At 46.6% G+C, this 19,636-nt stretch overlaps 1 long non-coding RNA gene across 1 annotated transcript; it reads left to right on the top strand.

The window, feature by feature from the left end:
* The first annotated feature begins 9,803 nt into the window (after positions 1-9,803).
* On the top strand, positions 9,804-15,471 carry LOC143809511 (uncharacterized). Its single transcript, XR_013222305.1, has 3 exons — positions 9,804-10,768; positions 13,097-13,225; positions 14,167-15,471. It is a non-coding gene; the product is annotated as an uncharacterized LOC143809511 (long non-coding RNA).
* The last annotated feature ends 4,165 nt before the right edge of the window (positions 15,472-19,636 follow it).

Here is a 19,636-nt window from a genome sequence, read left to right as displayed (position 1 = left end):
ATAATACACACAGTGATGTCACAGTACAGGGATAATACACACAGTGATGTCACAGTACAGGGATAATACACACAGTGATGTCACAGTACAGGGATAATGCACACAGTGATGTCACAGTACAGGGATAATACACACAGTGATGTCACAGTACAGGGATAATACACACAGTGATGTCACAGTACAGGGATAATGCACACAGTGATGTCACAGTACAGGGATAATACACACAGTGATGTCACAATACAGGGATAATGCACACAGTGATGTCACAGTACACGGATAATAAACACAGTGATGTCACAGTACAGGGATAATACACACAGTAATGTCACATTACAGGGATAATAAACACAGTGATGTCACAGTACAGGGATAATACACAAAGTGATGTCACTGTACAGGGATAATACACACAGTGATGTCACAGTACAGGGATAATACACAGTGATGTCACAGTACAAGGATAATACACATAGTGATGTCACAGTACAGAGATAATACACACAGTGATGTCACAGTACAGGGATTATACACACAGTGATGTCACAGTACAGGGATAATACAGACAGTGATGTCACAGTACAGAGATAATACACACAGTGATGTCGCAGTACAGGGATAATACATACAGTGATGTCACAGTACAGGGATAATGCACACAGTGATGTCACAGTACAGGGATAATGCACTCAGTGATGTCACAGTACAGGGATAATACACACAGTGATGTCACAGTACAGGGATAATGCACACAGTGATGTCACAGTACAGGGATAATGCACACAGTGATGTCACAGTACAGGGATAATACACACAGTGATGTCACAGTACAGGGATAATGCACACAGTGATGTCACAGTACAGGGATAATGCACACAGTGATGTCACAGTACAGGGATAATACACACAGTGATGTCACAGTACAGAGATAATAGACACAGTGATGTCACAGTACAGTGATAATATATACAGTGATGTCACAGTACAGGGATAATACACACAGTGATGTCACTGTACAGGGATAATACACACAGTGATGTCACAGTACCGGGATAATACACAGTGATGTCCCAGTACAGAGATAATACACACAGTGATGTCACAGTACCGGGATAATACACAGTGATGTCCCAGTACAGAGATAATACACACAGTGATGTCATAGTAGCAAATTGTTTTAAAATTTTGAAATCTTATGGGTTCTTTTTTTCCTTTTTGGTCTGAAGTTAATTTTTCATATTCTACTTTTTCATATTATTTTCACATATATTATCATCTATTACACAGGTCAACAAAAAAAAAAAAATTTTCTGGTGTCCAAAATATTTTAATGAATTTGGGGTATTTTTGGGGTGCTGATTCTGAATATGCTATCAGTTTTGCCAGATTGGCTCAAGTTTTTGACATTTTTGGTATCTTATTTATAGCACTTGTTGGTAAATGCGACGCATCATCTCATTAATTTCTTTGGATTAGTACTTGAACTGAGCAGTTCTCAATATAGTTTTGTGTTAATTAGTGTTCTAAAAGTTTGTTCATAGCTTGATTTTTGCACTAACTTTATGTTGTTGTCTGTTTTCCAGTGAAAAGCATGAACTCATCAAAAAGAAGTTGTCTTAACGATCCAGACTCATTCTGTTACATTTGTGGTGAATACACACTGCCAAAACATAGAAGAAACATAACAGACTTCGTAAAAAAAGTGTATTTTGCCTATTTTGGGGTTATGCTTGGGGACCAAGACAAGTTTTGGGCACCACACATAGTGTGCAAAGCATGTATCGAATTATTACGAAAATGGAGCAAAGGACAAAGAAAAAGCTTCAAATTTGGTGTTCCAATGGTGTGGAGAGAGCCAAAAAATCATCATGATGACTGTTATTTCTGTGCAGTGCAAGTGCAAGGATTCAATAAGCATAAGAAACGAAAATGGGAGTAACATGGAATCTGCAAGAAGGCCTGTCCCTCATTGTGAAGATGTGCCTGTACCTGTGTTTACCATAAATAACAGTCATCATGATGATTTTTTGGCTCTCTCCACACCATTGGAACACCAAATTTGAAGCTTTTTCTTTGTCCTTTGCTCCATTTTCGTAATAATTCGATACATGCTTTGCACACTATGTGTGGTGCCCAAAACTTGTCTTGGTCCCCAAGCATAACCCCAAAATAGGCAAAATACACTTTTTTTACGAAGTCTGTTATGTTTCTTCTATGTTTTGGCAGTGTGTATTCACCACAAATGTAACAGAATGAGTCTGGATCGTTAAGACAACTTCTTCTTGATGAGTTCATGCTTTTCACTGGAAAACAGACAACAACATAAAGTTAGTGCAAAAATCAAGCTATGAACAAACTTTTAGAACACTAATTAACACAAAACTATATTGAGAACTGCTCAGTTCAAGTACTAATCCAAAGAAATTAATGAGATGATGCGTCGCATTTACCAACAAGTGCTATAAATAAGATACCAAAAATCTCAAAAACTTGAGCCAATCTGGCAAAACTGATGACATATTCAGAATCAGCACCCCAAAAATACCCTAAATTCGATGAAATATCTTTGGCACCAAAAATGCTGTTGACCAGTGTTATCTATATATGTATCTACTATCTATATATTGCCAATCTATCTACAGGTGCTCCTCACAAAATTAGAATATCATTAAAAAGTTAATTTCTTTCAGTTTTTCAATACAAAGAGTGAATCTCATATATTCTATAGAGTCATTACACACAGAGTGATCTATTTCACGTGACACACTCCACAAGGAGGGGAAGCCACAAAAGGTCATTGGTAAAGAAGCCGGCTGTTCACACAGTGCTGTATCTAAGAATGTTAATGGAAAGTGGAGTGGAAGGAAAAAGTGTGGTAGAGAAAGGTGCACAAGCAGCCGGGATAACTGCGGCCTTGGAAGGATTGTTAAGAAAAGGCCAATTAATAATGTGGGGGAGATTCACAAGGAGCGGACTGCTGCTGGAGTCATTGCTTCAAGAGCCACCACACACAGACGTCTCCAGGACATGGGCTACAAGTGTCACATTCCTTGTGTCAGGCCACTCATGACCAATAGACAACGCCAGAAGCGTCTTACCTGGGCCAAGGAGAAGAAGAACTGGACTGTTGTCAGTGGTCCAAGGTGTTGTGTTGAGATGAAAGTAAATTTTGCATTTCATTTGGAAATCGAGGTCCCAGAGTCTGGAGGAAGAGCGGAGAGGCCACAATCCAAGCTGCTGGAGGTCTAGTGTGAAGTCTCCACAATCAGTGATGGTTTGGGGAGCCATGTCATCTGCTGGTGTAGGTCCACTGTGTTTTATCAAGACCAAAGTCAGAGCAGCCGTCTACCAGGACATTTTAGAGCACTTCATGCTTCCCTCTGCCGACAAGCTTTTTGGAGATGGAAACGTCATTCTCCAGCAGGACTTGGCCCCTGTCCACACTGACAAAAGTACCAATACCTGGTGTACACACAACAGTATCACTGGGCTTAATTGACAGCAAACTCGCCTGACCTGAACCCCATAGAGAATCTATGGAGTATTGTCAAGATCGATCGATCGATCTATCTATCTATCTATCTATCTATCTATCTATCTATCTATCTATCTATCTATCTATCTATCTATCTATCTTTCTATCTATCTATCTATCTATCTATCTATCCATCTATTATCTGTCTATCTGTTATTTATCTATCTATCTATGGTATCTATCAATTATCTATTTATTATCTTGTATCTATCTATTATCTATCTATTATCTGTCTATCTATTGATTATCTATCTATCTATTATCTATCTATCTATCTATCTATCTATCTATCTATCTATCTATCATCGATCTATCTATCTATTATCTATCTATCTATCTATCTATCTATCTATCTATCTATCTATCTGTCTATTATCTATCTATCTATTATCTATCTATCTATCTATCTATCTATCTATCTATCTATCTATCTATCTATTGCTTATCTATTATCTATTTATTATCTATTATCTATCTAGTATTCATTACAAATATCTATTGTTCTTCCGTCCCGGTGTAACAGGCCAGATTATACCCCCAGGCCAGACTATACCCGGGGTTAAAGTGGCCTAGGCTAGATTATACCCCGGGTATACTTTGGCCTAGGCCAAACTATACCCCGGGGTATAAAATAGCCTAGGCCAAAGTATACCCCTCCAGGCCAGATTATACCCCCCAGGGTAAGCTGAGGGAAAGCTGCTCATTCTTCTAGGTCACAGCTCCCCCTCCCATCGGGCACTGCTCCTTTTCAAGCTCCTCCACCTCTGGTGACGCCAGGGATCTCCCTTTCTAAGCCCCACCCCCTCCCTATAGTCACATGTGACATGAAATCTTCAGCCCTGCTCGTGCCAGCTCGTTGTCTTGGCGCCTTGGATATGCTTGGAAAAGGGCTTTGTATACCTAGGGGGCACTGACGAGCACTGAGGGGTGGGTGGGGAACCCCTTTACTGGTTGCTATGGGATATAGCATGATCACTCTATCCTAGCAACACCTTGGATACGCTTGGAAAAGGGGTTTATCTATCTTGGGGGCACCATTGCAGCACTGCGGGTGGGTGGGGAAACCTTTTACTGGTTGCTATGGGATTTTACATGATCACTCTATCCTAGCAACGCCTTGAATACGCTTGAAAAAGGGGTTTATCTACCTTGGGGGCACTCTCGCAGCACTTAAGGATAGGTGGTTAACCCCTTAGGTGGTTGCTATGGGATTTTACATGACCACTTTATCCTAGCAACGGCTTGTATACGCTTGGAAAAGGGGTTTATCTACCTTGGGGGCACCCTTGCAGCACTGTGGGGAAGCCGGGGAACCCTTTTACTGGTTGCTATGGGATTTTACATGACCAATTTATCCTAGCAACGCCTTGTATACGCTTGGAAAAGGGGTTAATCTACCTTGGGGGCACCCTCACAGCACTGCGGGGTGGGTGGGGAACCCTTTTACTGGTTGCTATGGGATTTTACATGGCCATTCTATCCTAGCAACGCCTTGGATACGCTTAAAAAATGGGTTTATCTACCATGGGGGCACCCTCGCAGCACTGCGGGGAAGCCGGGGAACCCTTTTACTGAGGAAGGAAACAGCACAAAAATTCAAAAGCTGACTTAGGCCATAGTATACCCCCGGGGGATAAACTTTATACCAGGGGGTATAAAATAGTTTTTATAGTATTTCTCTAGGCCATAATGTTATCACTTCACTGTTTTTCTCACCCTATTGCTTATTTGTTGAAAAGTGTGCAGATCTGAACTGACAGTAGATGGCGCTGTCCTGTCAGTGCATAGTTAATGATAACTTGTTTTGTATGTTCTCTATGACACCTCTCTGCTCTCTATGACACCAAATCTTTTCCAATTTTGACAACCATGGAAGATCAATTGTATGACCAGCTTTTGAGATTCTACACTGCAACAGAACAAAGGTACCCTCAGTATACCTACGATCTACCTCCTGAGAAACGTGCAAATGCCAAGTCCCAGTTTAGACAAACAGCAAAGCCATATCGAGCCCAAGGAGGAATTGTTTATCATAGGGAAAAGGAGGTTCTTACTAAAAGTCGACTGCCAAATATCCTGAAGGCCTGTCATGACAACCCAATATCTGGGGGCCATTTTGGCAGAGATAAAACTTTAGCCAAAATCTCTGACCGGTTTTACTGGAAGGGAATGAAAAATGACGTTCACCAGTATGTGAAAGCCTGTCAAAAATGTTTTGTTATAAATCCCAAAATCACAAAGGAAGCTCCACCACTCAACAGTATATCAGTGCCTGGAAAAGTATGGAGCTTAGTTGGGATTGATATGATTGGCCCTCTTCAGGAAACATCAAATGGCAACAAATATATAGTTGCTGCCACTGATCATTTCTCCAAATGGACTGAAGCAACAGCTGTCCCAGATAAGAGTGCCAAGTCAGTGGCAAATTTTTTGTACTCCGTTATCTGTCGCCTTGGCTGTATGGAGACTCTGATTAGCGACCAGGGACGAGAGTTTGTAAACTCGATCATTGACAACCTGATGGAACATTTTCAAACAGATCACCGTATTTCATCTGCATACCACCCACAAACAAATGGCCAGCGGGAACGTGATAATCGGACACTTAAAGAAGCTCTTAGTAAGCTTGTCAATGACCAAGGAAACAACTGGGATCAATTCATCCCTGGTGTTCTGTTTGCCTATCACACATCTGTGCATGCTTCAACCAAGGTTACTCCATTTGAGGTCATGTATGGACGGAAGGCCAAGCTTCCCATGGACCTTAATCCCTCAAAAGATGATACGGTGGATCCCATGCCCATTTCAGATCATGCCACCCCTGATGTGCTAAATACACTGTCAAGCATTCTTAAAAAGCTGCACTCAGACGTCAGTACCAACATCCACTCTGCTCAAGAACACCAGAAGTGTGCCTTTGATCGCCGACACAAAAGCAACAAAGAAATCACTGCTGGTACCATAGTTTATATCAAGAATCAGCGCCGTATTCAACGCATAGGTTCAAAGATGGAACCACGCTGGATTGGACCTTATTTAGTTGTGGAATCCTTGACCAAGGGACGAGTAAAACTTAAGAACAACAAAACTGGCAAGATATTAAGCAACACATACCACACCAGCAACCTAAAGATTTACCAGGATAAAGAGGCTTCTCCACCATCCGATGATGATTATTCCAGTGACTCTGCCACACAGAAAAATAAGCAAACTAAGGCTTTCAACCTACTACCAAGTTCAAGAAGGAAGTATCTTAGCACCACTCTTGGCCTTACGTTTAGTAAGGTTGTATACTGTGGATGCAGACGAGACCTTGAACAACCACGGCGTACATATAAAACCAAAGGTGATGGAAACTGCTTCTTCCGGGCCATCAGCTACATCTTGACAGGAACAGAGGACAACCATTCCCTTCTCAGAGATAAAGTCATCCACCATATGAAAACTGACTTGACAAAAAAACTACAGGACTACTTGAACCAAAATGTGAATGAATATGTGAACATCTCTGGAATCTCTCGTGATGGAGTCTGGGCAACTGATGCAGAGATCATGACCACGGCGAATCTGTTGAGTTGCGACATAATAATCTACACAAACGTCGGTGACTCCATGGATTGGTTGACATATCCTGCAAGCTTCAATCTGCAGTCAACAACTGAACATGCACTGTATCTTGAAAATAAGCACGATCATTTCAATGTTGTTATCAGTGTTTAGCTTTAAACGTTAATTTGGTAGCAAGGACATGCTAGACTAAATGTCATAATACACAGAATGACTGTTGGGCGATTTGTTGCCCCAGATAATTGCATTGCATGATAAGTGACTTATAGCTAATGAGAAATTATTGCCCCCCCTCCCACCGCTAGGTGGTGCTGGCTCTGCTTCTACAAGCTCCAACGGCACTAGCCAGGTGCCGCTCTCCTCTATGGCGCCTGGCTGTGACGTCGGCGCATGGAGAGGCAGCGCCACCTAGCGGCAGGAGGGGGACCCCGTCTACCAGGAGACGGGCAGCGGCGGTTAGCGAGGGGGGGTAATCGGGCAGCCCCCCTAAGGTAACTATAAAATGGGGGGGTATTTGTAATGCATATGCATTACAAATACCCCCCTTTACAACTACTTTTGCCATGGGCAAAAGTTTTGTATAGTGGGAGGTACTCTTTAAGAATTGTCAGTTTGGTTTCTCAATAAAATGTTGAAGCATTAAGTAATTCTTGTGTATATCACTCAATGCAAATGATTTCATTGGGGTATAATATGAGCTGAGAGGTATAAATTGGGCTAGGCAACTTTAACCCCAGATTAGTTACATAATCTGGCCTGGAGGGGTATAGTTTGGCCTAGGCTATTTTACACCCCGGGGTATAGTTTGGCCTAGGCCAGTTTATGCCCGGGTATACTCTGGCATAGACCAAATTATACCCGGGGTTAATCTGGGACAGGGTTACTTTGGCCTGTTACACCGAGGAACCCTTTTACTGGTTGCTATGGGATTTTACATGACCACTTTATCCTAGCAATGCCTTGTATATGCTTGGAAAAGGGGTTTATCTACCTTGGGGGCACCCTGCTTGCTATAGGGTTTTACATGGTGTAAGTACCTTAGATTGATCATTTGAAATCGCTTAGCAACCAGGAAAAGAGTTCCCCAGCCTCCATGCAATGCTGCGACAGTGCCCCCAAGGTAGATAAGCCCCTTTTCCAAGCGTATCCAAGGCGTTGCTAGGATAAAGTGGCCATGTAAAATCCCATAGCAACCAGTAAAAGGGTTCCCCGGCTTCCCCGCAGTGCTGTGAGGGTGCCCCCAAGGTAGATAAACCCCTTTTCCAACCGTATCCAGGGCGTTGCTAGGATAAAGTGGCCATGTAAAATCCCATAGCAACCAGTAAAAGGGATCCCCACCCACCCCGCAGTGCTGTGAGGGTGTCCTCCAAGGTAGATTAACCCCTTTTCCAAGCGTATACAAGGCGTTGCTAGGATAAATTGGTCATGTAAAATCCCATAGCAACCAGTAAAAGGGTTCCCCGGCTTCCCCGCAGTGCTGTGAGGGTGCCCCCAAGGTAGATAAACCCCTTTTCCAACCGTATCCAGGGCGTTGCTAGGATAAAGTGGCCATGTAAAATCCCATAGCAACCAGTAAAAGGGATCCCCACCCACCCCGCAGTGCTGTGAGGGTGCCCCCAAGGTAGATTAACCCCTTTTCCAAGCGTATACAAGGCGTTGCTAGGATAAATTGGTCATGTAAAATCCCATAGCAACCAGTAAAAGGGTTCCCCGGCTTCCCCGCAGTGCTGTGAGGGTGCCCCCCAAGGTAGATAAACCCCTTTTCCAACCGTATCCAGGGCGTTGCTAGGATAAAGTGGCCATGTAAAATCCCATAGCAACCAGTAAAAGGCTATAGTCTGGCCTGAGGGTATAGTGTGGCCTGTTATAGTTTGGCCTAGGCTGTTTTACATCCTTAGGTATAGTTTGGCCTAGGCCAAAATATACCCAGGGTTAAATGTAGCCTAGGCCACTTTAACCCTGGGGGGTATAATGTGGCCTGGAGGGGTATAGTTTGGCCTAGGCTATTTTACACCCCGGGGTATAGTTTGGCCTAGGCCATTTTATGCCTGGGTATAGTTTGGCCTAGGCCAGTTTATACCCCGGGGTATACTCTGGCCTAGGCCAAATTATACCCGGGGTTAATCTGGGACGGGGTTACTTTGGCCTGTTACACCGGTAATAGAATTGAAGGCAGAAGTACAGGAGCGGAGCCTCTCCAGGTGCAGTGTATTCACGTGTCGCCCCGATCACAGGGTGGATTTTCAGGGAGTGGGAATTAAACCCTTTTAAATTAACATGTTTATCTGAAACTAAATACACTCATTTACAGACACAGAATCCACACTTAGGGACACTGCGGCTTATGCCGCTGTCCCCTGACTGCTGCGCCTTCCCTGTTACCTGAATCAGAGATCTCCCCTTCAGTGAACCCAGTGGAATATGGGGTTAACTCCCCTGGCGGGGGGCGTGGCTTCCTCCCTGATCTTGGCGCCGGGAAGCTCCTGTGGCCACATCCGTCCCAGGACCCGGACCGTTTGGGCTGCCGGAACATGGATCCGCTATCATGTGCGGTGAGGGATAGGATCGGTAGGGAAGGCAGCGCTTGGTTAGCAGCTTTGCTGACCGGGGACAGCTCCTTCCCTACCGCGATGCAGGCAGCGCCGCCGGAGGGTCGGCGCTCTAACAGAGCTACCCGACCTCCGGCACGGCTGAGCCCGCCGTTAATTTCAAAAAGGAGCGCGCGCAGCGCTCGTGCGCGCGAATCTGTTGCGGCGGGCGCCAGGAAGTCTGGGGAGAGTGCCGTAGGGCAGGTTGGGGAGACTCAGGGTACGGTGTGGAGTGAAACCAGTGTTGTACCTCCTTCTGCCCCGGGATTTCTGAGAGGGAGCTCAGGCCAGCAAGTGTCAGCAGGGCAGGCTGCAGCATCGCTATTATTTAGAAGCAATATGGGGGGGGTCCAAGGGACATCTGCCTCATCCCAGGACTCAGGCACAGCAATAAGAGAGCCGGATGCCCTGCAGGGGGGCATTCCTTCACTCTCAGGGAGCACAGGGGAGGCTATGCATAACAAAGACAGGAGCATGGAAACGGCAGCTATAACCCAGCAGCACGTGGGCACACGCCATATAGTGTTAGCGCAAGGACCTCATAGCACGCTCTCCCAGGCTAGTTTGGGGGGGGAATCCCAATACCCACCTTTCCCGCTAATTTTTAGCACACAGGGTCCACCCGGGCCGGGCGGGCATATCGCTCCCTCTCAAGCGTCGGTAATTGAACACCAGGACGCCTCAGCGTCGCATTCGCTGATGGCAACCGGTGCTCCTGCCCCAATTCAGGGTGCTGGTACGCCGGCTCTGGAGAATAGACAGAGTGCGGTTTCCCGCTCCGCGCGCAGATCACCCTCATCTTCTTCATCATCGTCCCCTAGAGAACATCGCAGAAGCGCACGCAGAAAGCGGGAGCGTCGGGTTAGCAAACGGCGTTCTCATAGATCTAGGTCCAGTAGGCGTAGTAGACGTTCCAGATCGTCGCGCTGGCGCTCGCCTTCGTCATCCGGGAGTTCGTCAGGCAGGTCACACAGGCAGGAGTCTTCTCGCCGTAGGTCTTTACATCACATGGAGCATCAAGACCCGGTACCTTCTGCGACACGGGAGGCCAGTTGTCCGAATGTCGGTGTATCAATTGGTGAGTACCCCTTTATTGGGGCATGGGGTGGGGAGAGAGCCAACGCCGTCCCGCCAGATTCCGTAGCCAATAATATCGCAGGTAGCAGGATTTATGTCAATCCAAAATTGCTGCAACCAACCGGGTTATCCAGCCAGCCACCTCCTCCTCGGCCGGATGTGTACAAGGATGGCTTATTCTGTGGAGTCCCTCCTTTAGGAGCCCATTTGGATATCGCCATCAAGGAGCAAATTTGGTCCAACGATTTCATTGACATTTGGTCTCTGGTTTCCACGGATCAGCATTCGGTTGACAGAGAGAGGCGGTTGGGCGATAAAACTTACGAACGCAAGCCAAAAGTTGCAAAAACCATTAACAACTGGTTGCAAGCTTTCGCGGTCATGGGCTGCGTCATGGGAGAAAGGCATCCTGAAAGGTGCTCTGAGCTATTTATATATTTAGATAGCATTTATAATTCCTATAAATCGCACGGCGGATCGGCTTGGTGGAAATATGATGAAGATTTCCGCCGTCGATTGGCCGTCAATCCTCAATTGGGATGGGGTACGAAAGCCACGGATTCATGGCTCCGTCTGATGATGGCTCAGAGAACGACCCAGTCCTTTCATGGGCCCGTTACCGGGTCCAACAGCAACGCCACAGCAACAGCCACTCGCAGGCCAGGTTCTTGCTGGTTATTCAACGAGGGGCACTGCAAGTTCTATGGGCTATGTAAATACAAACACGAGTGTTCATCATGCGGGGGCCCCCACCCATTGGCAAAATGCACACGCCCGCACCAGAAACCTAGCGCAGGAAAAAACCCCTCTACAGGCGAGGTTAACGACGCCGGTGAGCGTAAAAAGAATGGGGCCATGGCTGGACAAATACCCCAATGAGTCGGCCGCTGCACAGCTGCGTGTCGGTTTCTCCTTTGGTTTTTTCATTCCTTTTAATTGGTCACCTATACCACAATCGTCACCCAACCTACAGTCAGCCAGGGAGTTACCTAATATACTAGCAGAGAAGCTGGGGAAGGAAGTCAGTTTGGGTCGTTTTCGTGGCCCTTTCACTTCCCCCCCGTTCCCGAACTTACGGGTTTCGCCCCTGGGTATAGTTCCCAAAAAAGAAGCGGGTAAGTACCGATTAATTCATCACCTTTCATACCCCAAGGGTAGGTCTGTCAACGATGGTATAGCCAACGAGGATATTGCCGTTACTTATATTTCATTTGACAAAGCGATTGATCTAGTCAGAAGTGCCGGTCCGGGTGCCCTTATGGCAAAATCAGACATAGAATCGGCTTTCCGTCTTCTCCCCGTGCACCCGGATTGCCACCATTTACTTGGGGCAAAATTGGAGGAAGGATACTATTACGACACTTGCCTCCCCATGGGGTGTTCAATTTCCTGTTTTTATTTTGAATTATTCAGTACGTTTTTAGAATGGGTTGTTCGCAAGGTTACCCGGCTGAATTCCATCACACATTACCTGGACGATTTTTTGTTAGTCGGTCCCGCGGGTTCAGACGTATGTGCCAAAGCCCTTACCCAATTCGAAGACACCATGGCGTATTTTGGTGTTCCACTTTCCCCCGAAAAAACGGTTGGGCCGGTATCGGTGATTACATTCCTCGGCATTGAAATCGATTCTATCGCCATGGAGTTTAGGTTGCCAAAGGAAAAAATTGACAAGCTTCTGGACCTCATCAATGGTTGTATATCTGTTGGTAAGGTCACATTAACCCAATTGCAATCTCTGCTCGGCTCATTAAATTTCGCCTGCAGGGTCATGCCAATGGGCAGGATCTTCTCGCGCAGATTGATACTAGCCACGAAAGGGGTGAATCAGAAACATCATAGAATCAGGATTACGACACAGTTACGTTCTGATTTGTTCACTTGGAAGCTGTTTTTAAGCAACTACAATGGTAGGACTTGCTTTCAGGAGATTGAATGCTCCAACGTCGACTTGGGTTTGGCATTCACCTCATCCAGTAGCTCTGGTTTCAGCGTTCGCTTTGGTGACAAATTATGCTCCGCCAATTGGCCTGCTTCTTGGTTCCTCAGGAAGTGGAACGAGGATCCCACATTGATTGACCTCCTCCCCGTGGCGGCTGCCATAGAGGTCTGGGGTCCGCTATTGGCCAACAAGCAGATCCGTTTGCAACTTGGCACCATCAGCGGGGCTCATGCCATCAATTTCCTAGCATCTCCTTCACCGCTGGTCCTGGACCTGATTAGGTTCTTGGTGTTGAAATGCCTAATGTTTAATATTTGGTTAAAAGCGCAGGCGATATCCGTCAACAATGAGGAGGTTAGTGGTTCTTTAACCGGTTTTTCGTTGCAGGAGGTACAGGAACGACGTACTCAGGAACACTTGGTAGAGGTGGACTGCCCGCTGTCGATCTGGGATGTCCTGGGGATCTGATGCCATTGATACAATCATCGATAGCCCCTTCGACTTGGAAAGCCTATGGTAAGGCGTGGGAGGAGTGGTGTATTTTAGCGGTTGGCAAACCGGTGGGGTCTTCGGAGGAGGCTCGTATGCAGGTGACAATGGCATTTTTATCAAAAATGCATTCCATGGGGGTGTCGGGGTCAGTGGCACGTAACCGTGTGTCAGCACTGGCATTTCATTTCAAGCTACGGGGTTGGCCGGATTCCACGAAACACTTTCTGGTCATTCAGATACTTAAAGGATGGCAACGGGCAAGCAAACACAATGACAACAGGCGTCCTATAACTTTTGAATTACTAATTAGCATGGTAAAATTTGCGGGATCCGTTTGCGACTCTAGATACGAGGCTGCCTTAATATCGGCTGCTTTTGGAATAGCATTCTTCGGGGCCATGCGGGTCAGCGAGATTGTTCCCACCGCCCTGAAAAAACACTGGTGGCCTTAAGCGGGAGGATATCCTAATTTGCGAGGATGGTTTAAGGGTAAGAATATGCAAATCCAAAACTGACCAGGATGGTAGGGGTACCTGGTTCCCGATATTTGCCATTAACAATGCCATATGCCCATTGAAGTTAATCAGGCGCTACGCACAATTCAGGAAGGACGGTTCACAATTTTTCATTCACGAGAACGGGCTCCCCCTATTGTCGGGGCAGTTCTTAGCCGTCATGAGACGTATTTTGTTACTATTGGGATTCCCCTCGGATGAGTTTGGAACTCACTCATTCCGGATAGGTGCAGCAACAGAGGCTTCTAGAGCGGGGCTTTTTGAATCAGAAATTCAAAGGGTGGGCAGATGGAAATCCCGGTGTTTCACCAGGTACATTAGGCCTGATTTAGCATTATGAAGTTTCTTGGCCTTCCGTCAATATATTAGGGAGTCAGCTTTCAATTTTATTGGGGAACGTTTTGGTTGTTTGGTTTGTGGCTGTTGGCTAACTTTACATTTCATTCTCAGATGGTGGACGTCCAAGCGTCTGGATTGTGGGCCATTCTTACATTTACTGGGCTGCGCAACGTGCCGAAATGTGCCCAGGAGGGCGATCCCTGGGATTCAACGACGTCGATGTGATATGGCGTGGATTGAGAGGCATGATGTGGTCCCGAGTTCTGCCGGAGATTGTTCATATTTCACGAATGACATCATCCCCCACCATTGTGGTCATTCATGTCGGAGGAAATGATCTGGCGTCGTTTTCTTTGGTCGAGCTACTTACACTGATGAGATCGGATATGGACAAGTTCTCGATGTTCTTCCCGTCAATGCGTTTAGTCTGGTCTGAGATAATCCCAAGGGTGGTCTGGCGAGGCGCCAGGGAACGTAATGCTATGGAGAGATCCAGACGCACGCTCAACCAAAGGATTTCACGTTTCGTGAGATTCAAGAACGGGGTAGTTGTACGGCACCACCGGCTGGAGGGGGATAATTCCGGTTTTCTACTTCCAGACGGTGTACATTTGAATGAGGCGGGTTTAGACATCTTTCTCAACGGCATTAGAGAAGGAGTTCTTCAGGCGATGCATTCTTTGGGGGGGTCGTAGCTCTCGTTATTCGCTCCTCCTTGGCGGAAGGGTGGAGTTTTTTGATTGGTGGTGAAGTTACCTGCCCGGGAGTCCGGTCGGCAGTTATCTCCCTACACCCAGTTGTTGGCATACAGTGCCTGTTATGAGCTGCGACCAGAATATTTTTCCAAAAGTAAAAGATGGAAATGTTATGAGCAGATTTCCCAATAAAAGTTTTAAAGTTTATACAATTTGTTGCGTGTTCACTCAGGGGGAGCAAACGTTCGTGGGTCGTAGCAGTCTTAGGGACACTGCGGCTTATGCCGCTGTCCCCTGACTGCTGCGCCTTCCCTGTTACCTGAATCAGAGATCTCCCCTTCAGTGAACCCAGTGGAATATGGGGTTAACTCCCCTGGCGGGGGGCGTGGCTTCCTCCCTGATCTTGGCGCCGGGAAGCTCCTGTGGCCACATCCGTCCCAGGACCCGGACCGTTTCCCGCCCTCCCGTCCCTGTTTATTAGAATGATCCTTAAGTCGCAGCTGCGGAAGGGTGGAGTTTTTTGATTGGTGGTGAAGTTACCTGCCCGGGAGTCCGGTCGGCAGTTATCTCCCTACACCCAGTTGTTGGCATACAGTGCCTGTTATGAGCTGCGACCAGAATATTTTTCCAAAAGTAAAAGATGGAAATGTTATGAGCAGATTTCCCAATAAAAGTTTTAAAGTTTATACAATTTGTTGCGTGTTCACTCAGGGGGAGCAAACGTTCGTGGGTCGTAGCAGTCTTCCCCCAGAGCGGAGCCGCTGCCAAACATGCAAATCTGGAAGCCTCAGTCAAACAGTGAGAACAATGCCAGACCAATGCACATTACACCGCTACAAAGATCCTTTGTGAGAAGTCAGAGATCTGGGCAGAACATAACCACATGGGTGAATGTCCAGAGGTCGCTCACCGCACAAATCATTACAATCGCCCCCTCCTGCCGCAGAATATGATTATTAAACTTCCCCAAAGTCACTGCAAAGTTATAGTCCGTAATCTGCCTCATCGCTGTAGATTCACTGATCAGCCAGAATATTGGCACACCGCGCAACAGCGCAGGGCCTCCGCCGTGGTAAAGCGTGGTCAGACAGGTGGATGTCACAGTCCGTATACTGACAGAACAACGGCTCCACCACACTGCAGAACATTGCTCCATCACACTACAGGACATTGCTTCATCACACTGCAGGACATTGCTCCATCACACTGCAGGACATTGCTCCATTACACTGCAGAACATCGCTCCATCACACTGCAGGACATCGCTCCATCACACTGCAGGACATTGCTCCATCACACCGCAGAACATTGCTCCATCACACTGCAGAACATTGCTTGCCATCCCATTACACTGGTGAACATTGCTCCATCACACTGCAGGACATTGCTTCATCACACTGCAGGACATTGCTCCATCACACCGCAGGACATTGCTCCATTACACTGCAGAACATCGCTCCATCACACTACAGGACATCGCTCCATCACACTGCAGGAGATTGCTCCATCACACCGCAGAACATTGCTCCATCACACTGCAGAACATTGCTTGCCATCCCATTACACTGGTGAACATTGCTCCATCACACTGCAGGACATTGCTCCATCACACCGCAGAACATTTCTCGCCATCCCATTACACTGCAGAACATCACCCCAAAAGATCCACCGTATGCCGGGAACACCCCACAATATCTGCCGAATACCAGGAACATCCCCACAAAACCTGCCGTATACTGGAAACACCCCACAAGACCTGCCGTATACTGGGAACACCCCACAAGACCTGCCATTGACTGGGAACAACCCACAAGACCTGCCATTGACTGGCAACACCCCAGAAGACCTGCAGTATACCAGGAACACCCCACAAGACCTGACGTATACTGGGAACAACCCACAAGACCTGCCATTGACTGGGAACAACCCACAAGACCTGCCATTGACTGGGAACACCCCACAAGACCTGCAGTATACCAGGAACACCCCACAAGACCTGCCATACACTGAGAACTCCCCACAAGACCTGCTATTGACTGGGAGAACCCCACAGGATCTGCTGTATACTGGGAACACCCCACAAGACCTGCATTATACTGTGAAGACTCCACGAGACCTGCCGCTTACTGGGAACACCCCACAAGACCTGTCATTGACTGGGAACACCCCACAAGACCTGCCGCTTACTGGGAGCAGCCTAGAAGATGTGACGTATACTGGGAACACCCCAAAAGACCTGCCGCATACAAGGCATAACACTCTATAATTCCTTCATTTCTGTCAAGCGACTACTGTATTTTTCAGATTATAAGACCCAAATTTGGGAGGAAAATAGGGGTTCATCATATTATTCGAATGTAGCTTACTGTGGGGTCAGCGACGGTGGAGAGGGGTCACAGGAGGTCGGTCGCTGCTTCAGGAGGCCAGTGGCAGGAGTGGGGTGATGATGTGGTTCCTGGGCACTCACTAGATGTCGGTGCCGTTGAGATCTCAATCTGTGCATTCACCTCATCTGGTGACCATTTTCCCGAAGTCCACAGCATGGAACTGAATGGGAAAGAGGACTCCTTTCAATAGCGCCAACATGTAATAAGTACCCAGGCACCGCAAAATCACCCCACTTCTGCCATCCTGCCGACAGCCTCCTGAAGCAGTGACCCTACCTCCTGTGAACCCGCTCCAAAGCTGCCAACCACCCCAGTAAGCTACCGTTAAAATGGACTGTTAGACGAAGTACCATTTTATTTAAAATATATTCTTTTCCTATGTTCCACCCCAAAATTTGGGGTGCGTCTTATAGTTCGGTGTGTTTTAGTCCTCCAAGTATGGCATGTCATGTGCTATAATTACAATGTGATGTAGATGCTTGAGAAAAGTTTCATCTTCAATGATTTGAGGTGATTCCCCTCATTTGCAAAAGCTTTTAGTCTGGTTTATAATAATATTTTGACTGGTTTAGACTAAACCAAGTCCTGACGGTGCATTATGGTTTCTACTGATTTCAAAATGTGAACATAAATGATCCAACAGATGGGCCCCATTTCTTGTCATTGCATGTCCACATGGTGTCATCCTGAGTAGCGCCCAAAGCAAATCAAGTCCTAGGAATGCATATGTCCTGGCAATGAAGAGTTAATCCCGCTCCATTGGACAATGTCCTATTTCAATGCTTCATTTTGCAGCAATCACTTCTATCCATGTGTAGCACATCGATATACTCATAGCATTAATATTTTACAATATTTAACAGTTATGGTCAAAGCATTGACAAGCCGTCTGTGCCCGAGCTCATTCTGATGGTAATCATATTTGCAGACTGTTTTACATATCTATCCAATTATAACCTCGGCCATGGCAGTGAATAATTGATTGTTGTATCAGGCATGAGGCAGCAAGTACCTAGATAGAAATTAAAACCACTCATTAGTCGTCTTCATTTGTAGGATTTGAGGTTATTTCTTGGGGTCTTGTATTAATTTTCGATGATGATTGAAGACATGAGATTGTGGAGATCATTGGTCAGGTTTCTTGGAAGGACATGGAATATGATGGTAGCTCTTCTATCTCACAAGGTGTGTAAAATGTAACATGTTAAATTGATCTGATTTTTATATGTTGGAATCGTAGATATCGCAGTAAGATGGACACTTGATCTTCCCACCACATACTGGGTTCTTTTTTATTTTGTCCAAATCATGGGGTGATGAGGGTTAGGAGATAAACCACCATCAAAGATTCTGAAGAGGACACAGGAGACAGCAGGAGGCTAGAGGCGCAGTGGTGTCTGGGGAGAAAAAGGCATCTAGAGGGTCCAAAAGGATCATGAGTTCATAGAGGAGTCTAGAGTAGGGTTGAGCGACTTTCATTTTTTTAAGATCGAGTAGGGTTTTGGGAAACCCGATTTTGTCCAGAGTCGAGTCGAGTGCAGTCGGCCGATTATCGCTAAAAGTCGGGGATCGACCGAAACACGAAACCCAATGCAAGTCAATGGGGAAGCATAGTCGGCAGTGAGTGGAGGCCAGGAAAACACCTACAGTGCCCATTTTAATGCCAAAAACATCCATTCTTGTTTCTGAAGCTTGCCAATCTTAATTAACTGTATAATAATAGTTGGGCATAGGGAATTGGGGGAAAGTTGTGGGGGGAGTAGGGCTGGCTCAAGTTTTTCGTGGGCCCAGGAAATGCGGACTACGTCACGGCGGTGTTGCAGGGAAAGGTAAGTATTTAAACGTTGCAAGTGCTGTGATCCTGAGCAAGCAGGGGGGGGCCCACTCGTTCGCATTGCCACTGGCACAGGGCCCCTCAAAGTACGGCGGTGTGTTTGCATGGCGGGGGCGCCTCCCACCAGCAGCGACACTTTTGCGTACTCTGAGGGGCCCTGTGCCAGTGACGTCGCCAACGAGTATGCCCCCCCACCTGATGAAGGAACCTGCACTTTCATCTGCACCTTCCTCTTTGTCCCTGTGTAAGGTGGTATAACATGCGGGAAGGGGAACCTTACTTTCAGCAGGGTCAGATTCTGGCTGTGTAGAGTACAAGGGGAATGTAGTGGTCTAGGTCAATGTACCAGCAGACTCATTTAGCAGTGACTGGGCAATGGGCAGGATGAGGAGGAAACAGATATAGGGCCAAAGAATAAAGTAGGCTACATGCAGTTCAAAATTGGTAACAGGACTAAACAGGCGGCATTGCTTTGTTCAGTGGAGTAGCAAACCCAAGAGCAGCAGACACTGTTTCAAGGGCCTAACCACACTAGTAGGCCAAATGCAGTTTAATATCTGATAGTATAGGGCGAAAGCCAGAATGTGGAAGCTCAGCTTTGTTCAGTTGAGGACAACACCAGGGAGGGGCAGACACCTTTAGTAGGCCGGAAAAGCCTATTGCAT

The sequence above is a fragment of the Ranitomeya variabilis genome, chromosome 2 (assembly GCF_051348905.1).
Source record: "Ranitomeya variabilis isolate aRanVar5 chromosome 2, aRanVar5.hap1, whole genome shotgun sequence".
NCBI lineage: Eukaryota > Metazoa > Chordata > Amphibia > Anura > Dendrobatidae > Ranitomeya > Ranitomeya variabilis.
Note: the sequence above shows the minus strand (reverse complement) of the source record. Positions and strands in the feature narration are given on the sequence as shown.